This window comes from Macaca thibetana, chromosome 8 (genome assembly GCF_024542745.1).
Source record: "Macaca thibetana thibetana isolate TM-01 chromosome 8, ASM2454274v1, whole genome shotgun sequence".
Classification (NCBI taxonomy): domain Eukaryota; kingdom Metazoa; phylum Chordata; class Mammalia; order Primates; family Cercopithecidae; genus Macaca; species Macaca thibetana.
In genome coordinates this window covers 8,887,380-8,902,190 of record NC_065585.1, presented here as the reverse complement: position 1 = coordinate 8,902,190, position 14,811 = coordinate 8,887,380, and the positions used below count along the sequence as shown (strand labels likewise).

The 14,811-nt window shown below is 40.1% G+C and overlaps 2 long non-coding RNA genes across 2 annotated transcripts in view; one reads left to right on the top strand and one right to left on the bottom strand.

Moving 5' to 3' along the window:
- The window catches only part of LOC126961336 (uncharacterized), a 55,807-nt gene extending 50,810 nt beyond the window's left edge, over nt 1-4,997 (bottom strand). Inside the window, exon 1 of the long non-coding RNA XR_007728267.1 lies at nt 4,810-4,997. This is a non-coding gene — a long non-coding RNA (uncharacterized LOC126961336). The remainder of the gene's footprint in view (nt 1-4,809) is intronic.
- Nucleotides 2,799-14,811, top strand: part of LOC126961339 (uncharacterized) — a 47,617-nt gene continuing 35,604 nt past the window's right edge. The window contains exon 1 of the long non-coding RNA XR_007728270.1: nt 2,799-3,098. This is a non-coding gene — a long non-coding RNA (uncharacterized LOC126961339). The remainder of the gene's footprint in view (nt 3,099-14,811) is intronic.

The following is a 14,811-nucleotide window of genomic DNA, read 5'->3' as shown; positions in this document are numbered from 1 at the left end:
TTTCAGGGTCTCTTTACAAAATGTACTATAACCAAAATATTGTACTTTTACCACCAATATAATCACCCTGAAGAGGTGGGTAAAAAAGCATGGAGAAGAAACTTTTCAGGGACGCCAGCGTCTATTTGTTTCTCCCTCATCCCGTGGCGATTTCAGCTATGTTGTAATTAGGAGCTCTTTGCTACTGAGCAGGATGCTCCTGGTGAGGCACTTAGGCTTGTCCTAGGCCTGGTTCTCATTATATCATTTTCTTCTCCAGCTCTTCTCTCCCTAGGCTGCTGGGCAGGCAATTGACCACAGGTAATTGGTGCATTAAAACAGAACATGTAGATGCCTACTGAAAAGGAGCTTTTACAATTAGATTCTGCTTCAATTAGGAGGCTGTTTCCCTTTCTCTTCCTGAGGCCTTACCCCTCTTCAAAGCAAAGTTTGAGTTCTATAAACAAAAGTACAAAATCTGTGTACTAAAACCAGCTTGTGTCAGTAGCGGGAGGGGACCTGGGGCTAGGTTAGGATGCACCGATCTTTTGAGCCAAGTCAACTTATTTAATTCATGGAAGGAGAGTGTGTTCCTTTCTTTTGCTTCTGTCTTTGCTCAGATAGCTCTTTGAGAGTTCTCAGATTTCTGTAGCTGCTGTAATATCAAGAAATAGGAAGAAGGAGGAAAATAAAGAGGTGACAGGGACCCTGTCTCTAAGCTCATCCACACCCCCAGCTGAAATTATCCTTCTCACTGGGGCACAGGTGCTGATTTCCCTGCCTGATTTGGTCATTAAACACTTCTTGCTGCTTCAATACATTTTCCCCCAAGGCCCCTGTCAAGGATGCTGCTTCTCCTGTGATTAGAACACAGTCAATTGGGCCTCTGAACCTATTACTACCCTTTTCTTAATGACCTTATAATAGCTGCTGGACTTATTCAGCCCACTTGACAGATAACGATGACAATTATGCACACCTCAAATAGTGTCTTCTCGCCTGGAACAATTTCTTGCTTAGTTTTGTTTTGTAAAAAATAGAACCAGCCAATAGCAAGATAAATGCTTCTCTAATTTATATTTTCTAAATATGTCATACAGGTTTGGGTTCATGATCCAATACATTCATGAACTGCCATGGGACTAATAATACTAGTTGCTTCACAGACTGTATGTTGTCAGAATTAAATAAAGTGAGTTTATTCATATAAAATTCTTAGGAAATTATCTTAAGATGAAGCGTTTTAATTTTGTTAGTGATTGCCATCCTTATTCATTACAAATACAGCTTTTCTTCCTCTTGTATGCAGGTGAGTTTTACTAAGTAGAGGTGAGGTTACTGAGGGAGGAGAACAAAAAGGAAATAAAAGATGAGTTGTGTATTAGGCTGTCCTTGCATTGCTATAAAGAAATGCCTAAGACTGGCTAATTTATAAGGAAAACAGGTTTAATTGGCTCACAGTTCTGCAGGCCTGATAGGAATCATGGCACTGGCATCTGCTTGGCTTCTGGGGAGGCTTCAGGAAGCTTATAATCATGGCAGAAGGTGATGGAGGAGCAAGCATACCACATAGCCAGAGCAGGAGCAAGGAGGAGAGGAGGCGCCGTACACTTTTAAATGACCATATCTCACCAGAACTCACTCCCTATTTCTAAGAAAACACTAAGCCATGAAGGATGTACTCACATGACCCAAACACTTCCCACCAGGCCCCATTTCCAGCACTGGGAGTTACAATCCAACACAAGATTTGGGTGGGGACAAATATCCAAACTATACCATTCCATCTCCGGCCCCTCCCAAATCTCATATGCTTCTCATACTGCAGAATACAATTATGCCTTCCCAACAGTCTCCCAAAGTCTTAACTCATTCCAGCATTAATTAAAATGTCCAAAGTCTCATCTGAGACAAGGCAAATCCCTTCCACTGATGAGCCTGTAAAATCAAAAAACAAGTTAGCTACTTTCAAGATACAATGGGGGTATAGGCATTGGGTAAACACTTCCACTTCCTGTGTTACTCCAGTCATAACACTCGCTTGAACTGCCCTGGCTGCAGGCCTCTCAGCCTCAGGAGCACTTTAGGAACTGGCTCACATTCCCCTGGAGCCAGAACACCTGTCGCCTATAGCCCCTGGGCTCTGTCACTGACTCAGGTGGTTCCCCACCTTCCACAACCAATCTGCACTTTCCAGCTTTTGTGGGTGGACAGTGAAGAAGACAAATGCAAATAGAATATTCTTTATGTTATCTTTGAAGTGATCAATTTCTCATTGTCATTAATTGCAAACTGACAGGTTAAAGAGCATAGGGTCCATGCACACCATGCCTCTAAATTGCCTAATATTGGGATGAGATTTACTTTTTTTTAATGTTCTAATCTAGTTGTGATGAATTCTAACTCCTTCACGTTGAGCTGCCTTTCATTGTGGTTTTAGTTTTGTTCTGCTGGGCAGGGGTTTCTCTGCTGTAGAGCTTTGACCAGGATGGGGTGGTTTCCTTCAACCCCTAATTCTTGGCAATTAGTTAACATTCCTTTCTGCTGTTCCATCAATTCTCATACATGCAGTGCCTGAATTCTACTATTATAAATAATGAACTGGAGGTTATTTTTTTTCTCTCTCTCACTGCAGCCTTCAGCTTTCTTCGCCTCTGCCCACATCTTAGATACTAAAAATACCTCTTAATATATCCTTGTACCACTGGTTGGAGTCAAAGGCCTCCAAACATAAATGTTATTAATTTTTCAATATTTTCTCCTAATTTAATTAGAAACCTTTTCCTTTCAAGTAATAGACACCTAGTTCAAACTGAATGATAAAGAAGGGAGGGATGGGGGAAGGGAAAGAGGGAGTTACTGGTTTACACTGGGTGGAAAGTACAGGAATTGATCTGGCTTTTGTCAGGAGGAGGATCAGGGAATCACGGGTTAGCAGGATGTCATGAGTCACCTGTGTCCCTCTCTATTTCAGATTCACTCTCCTCTGTGAAATGACTTCATATTGGTGAGTCATTCATCAGGTGATCAGGAAATGTGGTTTTTGGCAGACAGTTGGGGTCATGCAGCTTGATATTTTGGAGAAGTAGAACCCTCTCCTCTTCCAGAGGACACCTCAGGTAAGGTTTTGATTAGTTTTGCTGATTGCACGACTATCTTGAACCAATCACTCTGTTGGAGAAATTAACACTGTAATTGGCTATTGTGTAACAAGTAAGAATGTTGAAGAGAGTTCTTTGTGTGACAGTTCGTTAAATCACAGTTCTGAGTAGGAAGATTTCCCAGAAGAGAAGAAAAAGTTTATACTGAAGAAGATAAAGGAATTCAAAGGCCTCAAAAATGGGCAATGACCCAGCTCTCATCAAGATAAGGCATGAATCCAGCCATTAGTTTTTGCACACATAAATAACTATGCCCTTCATGTGTCAGAGGTCATGTAGACCTTAAAGAATTCCCACACCCACATGACAGTGGGCTGGTGTAATCACCTCCATTCCAAACACATATCTATGTGATACGGTGCTTTCCAATAAAGATAACTCATCCATTCAGTGACATTCCCCTGTCTCCAAAAAAACAGGCTTCTGTGACCTTGGGTTTAGTAAATATCTTGAATGCTCTTGCTATATTCTGTCCTCCTTTACTGCGTTGTCTTGAGTCTCAATTGGTTTGACTTCATCTCGTATTTTCTTTTACCCTAGGGTTTAAAAATTCATTTAAAACTTGAATTGACTCTGCGTTGAGCCATGAACACACACTGGTTTACCTCCTGCTTCTGATTTCTCCACTTCAACTCCTCCCTCAGCACTTAGAAGGTTGAATGAGAAAAGAGAATGAACGCGGGCTTAGAAGGCAGGCAGGCCTGGGTGTGAACTGTGTGTTCACTTAACAACAACAGTGATGTCAGCCAATATCAATAACTCACATACATAGTGGCTTGCTACTATGTATGTAGCATGCACTGCCCAAAACACTTTTAAAACATATTTTCATTTTAAACACACTCTCCTTTACTTTATACTCTATCTCTGACTCTTCTTCTTTTTCTTCCTCTTTTGCATCCTCCTTTGCTTCTCCCTCTTCTATCCACTTTCTGCTCACTTACCGCCATTTTCACTACGGAGCTTTGCAGAGTGGGAGGTAAGCACTGCTTAGTATTTAAGTCACTCAAGTAACCTCTGCTCCATATAGTGTGCTGGCATGGCCCAGTATCTCAGCTGTATGCCCGGTACTGCCCCTTCTGTACTTCCCAATAGGTATTTCCTTTGGGTGCCATTTTGTTCATCCAAAGAGAACTCTGGGAGAATCCCAATCACTGTCATTGCATTTATCCTCTCCATGCACTGCTGTCAGTGTCCTGTGCCCCATTAACATATTTGTCCTAACTGCCTTCTCCTTTACCCTCAAAATTCAAATTGACCCTGTCTGGTTCTGCTCAACTCCATCATTAAGGAAGGCATGCTAATATCAAGTATCCACCATATGTCACACATTCCGCTGGGCTCCTAATGTAACTTATTTCCTTTATATTCACAGCAACCCTCTGAAAGAGGTATTCTTTTCTTAATCTTATGAATAAAAGAATTAAGACTCAAGGAGGTAAGTGACTTGCCAAAGACAACATAAGTAGAAAGACTGCCTGGGATTCCTACCACGACCTGTTTAACTCAAAGGTCCACACTTTCTCCATTCTGCCAAACTCTATCACTAACAAGAGGACTAGATGTCGTATCGATTCACTAACCACACCCTAGACAACCATGCCTCTGCACTCTCCATGGCAGCAACTGACTTCCCTGTTAACTCCTTTAGTGTTTTTTGTTCACTTACCTTGAGTCCAAGAAGTTAGAGAGGCCATTGTAAAGAAATGTTAGATTCTAACTCCTGCTGGAAGCAAGAGAGTGGAAGTCGGCAGGACACTGAAAGGTCACTACAGTTTGTGGCAGCTGCTGGTTTTGAAGCACTGGTTTACACTCCACTTTCCTTTCCTGTCAACCCATCCCTGGATCTTAAAGAGGTCAAGGTCCTGCTGGGTAGCTAATGGATACAGTTTCTTTCTGTTATGACAATTATGAAGCAAAGACTTGTCATCTCATGCTCACCAGTAAAGCTTTGCCTTTGTTTCATTCAGATATTCTGTATGAAATCTGAGGTCAGTTTTAAGGACAGAGAGAAACCATGCAAAATAAAGCAGGGGCTGCTGCTGTCTTAGGGATGGAGGAAAGGGGCCATGAGCCTAGAAATGCAAGAAGCCTCCAGAAGTGAAAAAGTCAAGGAAAAGATTTTCCCTAGAGACTTCAGAAGGGGCATAACCCTTTAGATACCTTCATTTTCGTCCAGTAAAACCCAGTTTGGGTTTCTGAACTCCAGAACTGGACAGAAAAAAAAAAAAAATTCTGTGGGTTTTTTTGTAACTTGTTTATGGTAATTTGTTACAAAAGCAATAGAAAACTAAGTGTACTTATCTCAAGTCTTTTTTCCTCCTGTAAAGATTTTCATTGTGTGTAGTCTTGATACTTCTCATCATCCTACAGAGACAAAGCATGGGCCAGCACTGACCATATTACAATCCCGAGGTGGTAGATCCCTACAGTATAAGGATAATACAGTTTAAATTATTTTGTGTTTCACTTTTTCTTTTGCACAATACAGTATTGAAGGTTTGCCCATCTGCAAAGCAACCGTTAGTTCTTCTCCGTAAGTAAAACTTATTCTGCTTCTTTGAGACAAACGCACTGTCTCACCCTTAGGCTAAATGGTATAGTCTCAGAAAATGCCATTAACATTCCACCTTCCCACTTCAGAAGTGAAGTATCATTCACTTGCTTTCTCTCAGTAGAAATATGTTTCACGATTTGTTTTATCTTTTTTCTCAGGCCCCTCCTTTTCAGTGTCTTTATCGGCTTGTCTTCCTTTGTCCATCCCTTAAGTATCAGTGTATCTGATGGCTGGGGAAGTCCCTGCTTTTCACACAACCCTGCTTCTTACACAATAAAGGCAATTCAATTTTTTAGCATTTGGGGTCGGAAACCTCTGAACAATTGTTGATGTTCAAAAATTTACTTTTTTACAGTCCCACATCTAATCACTGAGAAAATCCTGTTGGCGTGGCTTTGCCTTTTTATCTGCCCAAAACTGACTTGCTTCTTACAACCTCCTCGGCCGTCACTGTGGTCGAAGCCAGCGTCTCTCTCGTACCTTAATTATTACATTTACTTCCTAGTTGCTCTCTGCCTGCAGCCACCCTTGCCCAGAGTGCTACTAAGAACTCACCAGGCAAAGCGGTCATTTTGAAATGTGAGTCCTATTAGGACATTCCTCTGTTCAGCCTTTCCCACGCCCACACACGTCACTCACAGTGAAGTTTGTTCTCAGTGTAACCTAGTCACTAACCTGACTTCATCCTCTACGACTTTCTTCCTTGCTTACTCTGCTGTGGCCACACAGCCTTCTTGTTCCTCCTAGAACACATCAAATAAGCTTCTATTTCGGTGCATTCACATTTGCTATTTCTTCATCTTCTTGGAGTGTTCGCACGGATATCCATATGGCTCACTTCCTCACTTCCTCCAACTTTTTCTTCAAATGTCCTCAGTTTGGCCTGTGCTGATAACCATATTTCAAATTTCAGCTTCTGCCACAGCATTTACTTTACCCTAAATAGCCTATGTGATTTACTCGTTTATCATGTCTAATGTCAAAATGTGCCCTCTCACCCACGTAAACTCTGGGAGATCAAGGGCTTTTGTCTTCTTCCATTTCCCAGCTTTTCCCTCAATACCTAGAACAATGCCTGACATAAAATAAATGCTAAAAAATTGCATTTTTCTCATTTTATACATTTTTTTGGGTAACTTCATTCAGTTTCATAAACTCATATGCCAGGGTTTCCCTGATCTCCCTCAGAGTGGCTCTGTATGAAGGACTGTCCCATTGTCCATTCAGTTCCCCACTCCAGACATTAGGAGCTGCCACCTATTTTATTCAGGCATTAAGTGGTCAGGCATTAAATGCACTCGCCTCATACGCCAGGCACAGTGCCACACACCAGGAACATCTTTGTATGAAACAGAAATGGTTCTTGCTCTCAGGAGCTAATAGTCAAGTTGGTAACAGCTAATCACAAAACAGATAAGCACCCAGTGAAAAGAGACAATATTTACTTTATAATCTTCCAGGTTTCTATGGTAGGAAAGGAACTTCTATTGTCACAATGTTAAAAGGTAAGAGTAATGATAATAATGCTGGCAACATTAGCAAATGCCCATATTGCACTTCCTAAGTGTCAGGCATTACACCGAATGCTGAGACCAACCCTACGAGATGGGTAGTGTTATTGTCCCCTTTTACTGAGGCAGGAACAAAGAGGTCTCATGGCTGGCTCAAAGGCACAGGACAAGAAAGTGTCTGAGTTGGATTTGAACCCAGACAGCCTGAGAGCAGTGTCTTAATTGCAATGATGACATTTTCATTGTCTTCCTCCAATCAGTAGATTGGAAAGTAGAATCAAGCATTTGGAGCCAAGAACATTCTGGGTTTGCTTTTTCTTCTTAGCAGTCTCAGTACCAGCCCCCAAATGCACCCCACTGTTTGCTTCCAGTTTCAGGCAACATGCATTCTTCTCTCTTCTTCCTTCAATCTAAGGAAAGTCACAGCTTTCTGCAGTCATTGATTTTCATTTTTGCTCTATCAGTTTTCCAACACCTGTGTAACCGTATTTGTGTGTTTGATCCTCTCTATGTGAAATATTCACTGGGTTTTATTTCTTGACTGAGTTTGAGTGATCCAGTTTTATAGGTGGCTCTGATTTTCACCATAACTCTATTCACCGTAGATGATTACCTCATTTTATACCTTAAAATTTTAAAGTTTTGGGTAAGTTAAGCCACCTGTTTTTCAAGGTCAAGGATAGGTTTAATCTCCAGGACTTACTACTTTCAAAAACTGTGCTCACTTCACAGGAACATTGGTTGACATTTTCAAATTAGACATTCAAGGACTTATTCATTCAAAGCCAGATGTCTCACTTAAATTGTCCCCTTCAAAGTTCTATTCTTGTCCTCAAAATGTTTCAACATTCCACATCATATTCTTTTAAATTTCATCAGTTGTAGCTCTTCAGTCTTTCAATCTTTGAAGAAATATGTGTGTTTAAGAAAAAGCTTATAACCTAGATCTTCAGAATAAAATGATCTTATTATACTTGAAAACATCATTGGAATTAAACACATCACATAACTACAAAATGACAAAACTATGTTCTCTATGAGATGCATGAATTGACTCTGAATTAATTTACTGAGATCCAGTTAAGTAGCTAAATCCGGATTGAGAAGATAGTTCCTAAGGAGAGAATAGTCCATGTGGTTTGAGTGGATAATTTCTGTCAGAAAGGAATGTGAAAGATGCAAAATTAACATTAACACACGTTTGCTAGATACTTCTATTGCTCTGTCTATGTAACAGACATGCGCCTAGAGGGTAAATGAGCATGACAGGTGTATGAACCTATTTTGAGTTCCAGCCATAAGTTTCCAGGATATCACTGGCGGAAAATTCTGGAAACAAAAACACACAATAAAGTTGTATAGCGAAGAATCATTTTCACCTGATTCTGACGGTCCTTAGGAGCTGTGATTTACTTCCATGATCTCACTTTATTAAAATGTCTTTTTTCATCCACTTTTCAGAAATTGTGAACTGCAATTTATCTTTTTTACAGATGCAAATTAAAAGGCAAACAGAAAGAGTGTTTGGTTTGGATTAGTAAGAAAAGAAAAAAAAAAAAAAGGTGCAGCTTCCGCAGTCACAACGCCCTAGAAATGTTTGGGTACCAATGTAGCTTTAAAAAAATCACAAAAAAGAAAAAAAAAAAAGCTTCAGAAACACAGGGTCTCCTTCACTGCTGTGGAGACTCTTAGCATCTTTGTCTTTATTCAACACAATCAAGATTCAGCTTCGGGTGAGGAGAGCAGCAAACCAGAAGTAAATAAGGGCCTGGAAAGACAGGCAAGAGAAAGCCATCCTTTTTACACAGCAATCTTATTACAGCAAAGTGAAAGGATATGGTGAGAATAGAAAGAAACAGCAGCGAGAAGTAGAAAAATAGATAAAAGAGAGAAAAATTCTCAATGTTTTGGAGATGTTTCTCAACCAGGAGAATCAGGCCTAAAACTTTCCCATATCCAGAAGGATAGGGCTGTGAAAGGTGGATATTGAGGAGGAGAAGGCAATATGCTGGGGGTGGGTGGTTCATTTTCTGATCGTAGAGGGCTCAGTCAGAGTGTTTTGGGGGAAGATGCTGACGGAGACTTAGAGCATTTAGAGTGTGTTGCAGAAGATGCATGAGGGAGACAGGGTCTAGAGACCACACTGGAAAAGACAATATGAACACGAGTCCAGAAAATAGGGAGCAGATTGGACTTGTGTGTCACATTATTTATCTTACCACTGACCATTTTGTACCAGGACAGGCTGAGGGTTACTTATGTTGTCTCCTGGGAGTTTCTCCCCTGCCCTCATTGCAGGGGAAGCTGCACCAGTAGGTCAATGGGCTGCACTCATTACGACTGGCTGATGCCTGAGCCATACTGATTTTTATTATTCCGAATCTCTCTCCTATTTAGTACATTTTCTGGGACAGTGTAATGATGCACCAAAGAAGAGCTACAAAGCCATTGAATGATTCCTATTATGTGCACCTAGCCTGCATAAAGCTCCCTTTCTCGAGAAGTTGGAGTGAGTGGAGTACATACAACTTAACTTTGATCTATCTCAAAGGCATAGCCAGCTCCCTGACAAGCCAGTCTCAGCAGAGCACGCAGGCATGGCCAGGCACCCAGTGGTTCTGACAGCCACAGTAGCTCTGTTGTGCTAATGGGCTTCTCTTAATGCTGAGAGATCAGCTCTGCAATTTGCTCAACAGCACTGGGTCAGCTTTGCAGAGGCCTTATTGCTCCCATTCAGGCCATGTGGTCTGTGAGTTGGAGCAAGAATATATAGTGAGTACTTCCGTGTGAATAACCCTGCGGGAGCTCCCTGCACTCCGGTTGTTGACTGAGACAAGTCCCTGAGCCTGGATAATTACCTATAGGAAGCTTCAACTCTGATCATTGGAACTGGCCAAAAGGCAAATGTGGCCTCTGAGAGTGACCATGTTGGCCTGGGTGCCTATTTAAGAAAAATTCAATGATGTCTTAATTTGTGCTGCACTGTTTTTCTGTTTGAACACGTAGAACTGCTTTCATGGTTCCTGTTTTCTCATCTACGACCCCATCAGTAGGCATCACTCTGAGAGCAGTACTGATTTTCTAACATACATTCTCTGAAGAAGGTTCTTTATTCTCACCTCTGCATTTCTTGGAAGAATGTGGTGTCATGACAGCAGGGAGGCAAGAGTGTAGGCTTTGGAGTCAGATAGAAATGGGTTTGGAGCCCAGTGCTACCATTTAAAAGTTTTGTGATGTAGAGAGAGTCACTTAATCTAACTGTGCCTCAGTTTTCACATCTGTATAATGGGATCAATATAGTCCTCCTAAATAATGGGGTATCATTAGGATTAGCTGAGTGAAAGCAACCATGTCTAGCACAAACAAGCCCTCTGCAAATATGAGGCAGGACCTCCTCCAGAGTTGGCCTTTACTTGCAGACTCGTTTGCTGCAGGCCTTATTTTAAAATGCAGTTTGTTTATTTTTGTTTTTTAAATTTCCAGGTATGCTGAGGCCAACAGATTAGATGATGTCATTGTAAAGATAGTTTATTATATTCATAGTTCCCAAGAGAAGATGACACACCACACCACACAGGGTCACACAGGGTCACACAAGGTGTGGGTCAGAAGGCAGACGGGCAAGAAAAATGGGGAAGAGCCTTGATTGGTGTTTCTGTGGGAAGGAACAAGTGAGGCGGGTATATAGATTTCGAATTGGCAAGTTTGAATAACTTCCACAGCCTCTGGAGTATAGGACTTGTCTCTAGTTATCTGGTACCTGGTTCTGGGTGGTTACAGTAGATGAATAGTGGCCCAGAGCATAAGAGCCTGTAGAGGAGGTGGTTGGGGTTTGGGTCCTGGGTGGGTTCATTTGCATATGAAAGAGGTACTCTAGAATGAGTCTTTTACATTACAGGAATGAACTAGGTCTGAGAAGAGCAGTGTCTCCAGGGTCAGCAAGACCCCAGATGCCAGCGCATAAAAAATACAGAAAATAAAAATGCACAATTAATACAGGTCTTTTCCTAGTGTGTCCAGACAGAAAAAGGAAAATCAAGGAAACCAACTGTTATTGAGTACCTAGCCGACAGCACCTAAGAACATTAACACGCGTACTTCACCTCTTGCAGCCTAAAGTTCTGCATTCCTCAGTTTGGGATAGCACCTTGAGCTCCATGCTTTCCATTTCTCATATCTGTGAAGTGTTACCCAATGTCCATGCTTTGATTCTCATTATAATGACAATAGAGCTAGTATTTCACAATTAAGTCTTGAGTAGACTACTCCTTTCAAATATGTCTTCTTTGTGACAGGAAACTATTCTTCCGTTTCTGGTCTCCTACCTTGTCTTCTTAAATTTATTTTTGCCCTTCTCCTATCTGTTTTTGCACTACATCAAGAACGAACTTTTAAGAATGCAAACTTGATCATGTATTTCTCTACTTAAAATAATTTTCCATTGCTCTAAGAAAAAGGTCACCATCCTTAGTCTGGTCTACAAAGCAGGTGGGACCACCCCCTGCTTTCTTCACCACCACCAGCTGATGTCACTGTTCTTGTCATTTTCTGCCCTGTAACCACATTGGTTTCCTTTTTCTTTCCAAGAGTCATGTTCCTCTCCACCTAAGGAATTTTGCATGTACTTGCATCACTTGGAGATATATTTTCACCACCCAGCCCTGAATATTCACTTGAATAATTTTCATACATCTTTCAAAACTCAGACATTTCTTGAAGAAAACATTTGTGATCATCCCAGTACAGGTCAGGACCCTAAAATCTATTGTCATGCACCCAATATTTCTGTTTTATTATAGTTAAAATTAAAAAGTTAAATTCAGACACTTAATTGAGGGTTTTAAAGATATCTTTCTGTTGACTTCTAACATATAAAATTAGGGTCTGTGCCTGTCTTGTTTTATTCACAATCTCTAGTACATAATCTCTGACATAATTTGGAAAATATTTTGGACATTAATCCCAAATTCTATTTAAAATTTGTACAGACATTATTGTTAACATTAGTTTCCTCTTATTTTCTTACCCCATAACAATTTTCTTGCCCCATAACGATTTTCTTATATACATCCTAGGGACCCGAAGGTTATTTATTTGTATAATAGTATATTAAAAATTTGTACTACATCAGATTGTAAGAGTTTAATAAAATTATGCATGTGAAAACATGTACATGATAATGTGTTACACAAATGTAATGGGTATTATTGCAAAAAGTCAATGATCCTGTTTGAAATTTAGTCTTAATTCAAGTCATCAACTCTATGATTTTCATAAATTGTTCATTTCAATGTGATTTATTTCAACATAATTGACAGCTGATACATGAGCAACGGACTATGACCTTTGAACTTATGTTTTAAACATCTGCTTATAGAGAAAGGATATGACATTCACGTTCTTCTATCACCTTCTAAATGAAATGAATTGACTAGAAGAATGTCCGATCAACAGTAGTCCACACCTGCAGCATTCTTCATAGATAGGTCTGGTACTAAGTACCTGTAAAAACTAGTATACAAGGTTGGTGCAAAATTAATTGTGGTTTTTGCCATTATAGAACGCCACACACAGAAGAACAATCTGAATAAAAATATTAATAAAAAGACTAAGGTCTAACTATTCAAAAGATCACATGCATTAGCCAACACAGAGCAGTGAGAAAAGAATGTATTAGTCACCGTAGGCTAAGTTAATCTTCAGTAACAAATGAGTCATGATCTTTATGACATTCCAGAACAAAGTTCATTTCTCATTCCTGTTCATGGGTGTTATGGATTGTCTGACTGTACTCCATATATGTATGGTGTGATATGTACAGTGCGTTCTGGAACATATGATGAAAGATAGCTCTTACTTAGGTTTTGCCATCTCTGCGGAAGAAGAGAAAAGAGAGATGATGGAACCACGTGGGAAATATGTGTTTTGTCTCGGCCAGTGATACATGAGTGAAGGTGACATGTGCCATTTTTAGGCAGAGATTTAAATAACCATCATTTGGGATGAATACAGACTTCCTGCAGAAGCCACAAATGGCTTGAACAAAATCAATCACAAATAGCAAACGAGAAAGTAGACTTCAATTGACACATGATTGAATTTGGAACAGGTAGGCTGGAGAGAATATAGAAAATTATTCTGGACATTTTCAGAATTTTTGTTGGTTTTTGTTTCGTTTTGTTTTTCCTAACAAAGCATAAAGCCAAGTGGTGCATAATGAAATAAACAAGCCTTAAAAGCCAAAAATTTGATGGCAGCCTCTTAGAGAACACATTTGCCATCATAGGACGTTTGTCTTCAGGTCGATGATGTACCTTCCACTGGCCCTGGTCTTTGCTTTACCCCTTTTCAGTCATCACTCAAACTCACTCTAGGACTCCTTCCCACCTACTGTAGAATCCTTTTGTGATGTCTCCAGTCTGGGATATATAACCCCTGGTTCATTGCTTCTGTAGCAGCTGCGTGGTCCTTCTCCAAAGCGTATGTCAGACAACTACTGAATATATACATATTCTTTTTTCTTTCTGTCATTAGCTTGTGTATTCTCAACAAGAGTGATGTCATCTAGGGGTGAAAATTAGTTCTTTGTGGCAAAAATTCTTAAAATCTTAGCTATGAAAATGATCTGTGACCCTCTAAAGGGCCTTTCAAGGGCCCCAGTACATAAATATGGTAGGGTGATTAGAGAAAAAAATTACAAATATATATATAACTGCCTCTTAGGGAAGTATTACTATTTAAAAATGAGATGTTGAGAAACACTGCACTAAACTTGATCTGACAAGAAGCTTCCTTTCACAGAGTCTGGCATATACGAAGGACATCATAAGATTAAATAAGTAAATGAATAATGAATGAAGCCCATGTTGTAGATCATTAGATAAAGCAAGATGAACTGAACAAAATTTAAAGGGAATGACCCTGGAAATGACCCAAGTGATCAAACCTAACTCAGGTGAGGATTGGTTCCATAGAGCACATTAGACCAAGCCAGTAGGTGATGAGACCATGTCTTCAGGTGTGTAAAGTTAATAATAACAGAAGCAAAGAACCAGTCAGGGGCTGATACAGTTTTGGGTCCTGTTTCTCATTTTAATTTTTAATTACTTTAGAAGGAAAGACAGAGCTGAATTGCCATTCATTCCTATAATCCCTTTCCATCTTGACCTTTCTGCATCCACAGTTATCCTGCCAACTCCCTTAGACATGGTGACAGAGGGAGGTAGAACTTTAAGAGTTGGTAATAAACTTTTATACATGTAAAATCAATTTTTGTTGGCATAATCTGAAAGAATGTCAATTTTTCAATGGCATTTTTTGTAATGAAAAAACAGTCATGAGGTTTGAAGCTATGAGTGTTCTCACCTGGGGAAGGGCTTTAAACTTTAATGAAGGTCTTTTTTTCTAAATGGCTGAAAGATTTCCTAATTATAATGTCACTACAGGAAAAAAATACCTTTGCAAAAAGTGAGAGTTTAGTGCAGTGAAAACATTGCTGGGGAAGGATATGGGAAATTGCATTTTCTTCCAATGTGTCCACTGTGGCCCCCACTGTGGGACTGAGCAAGTCTCTTCACTTTCATGATTCAAGTCTCACATAATG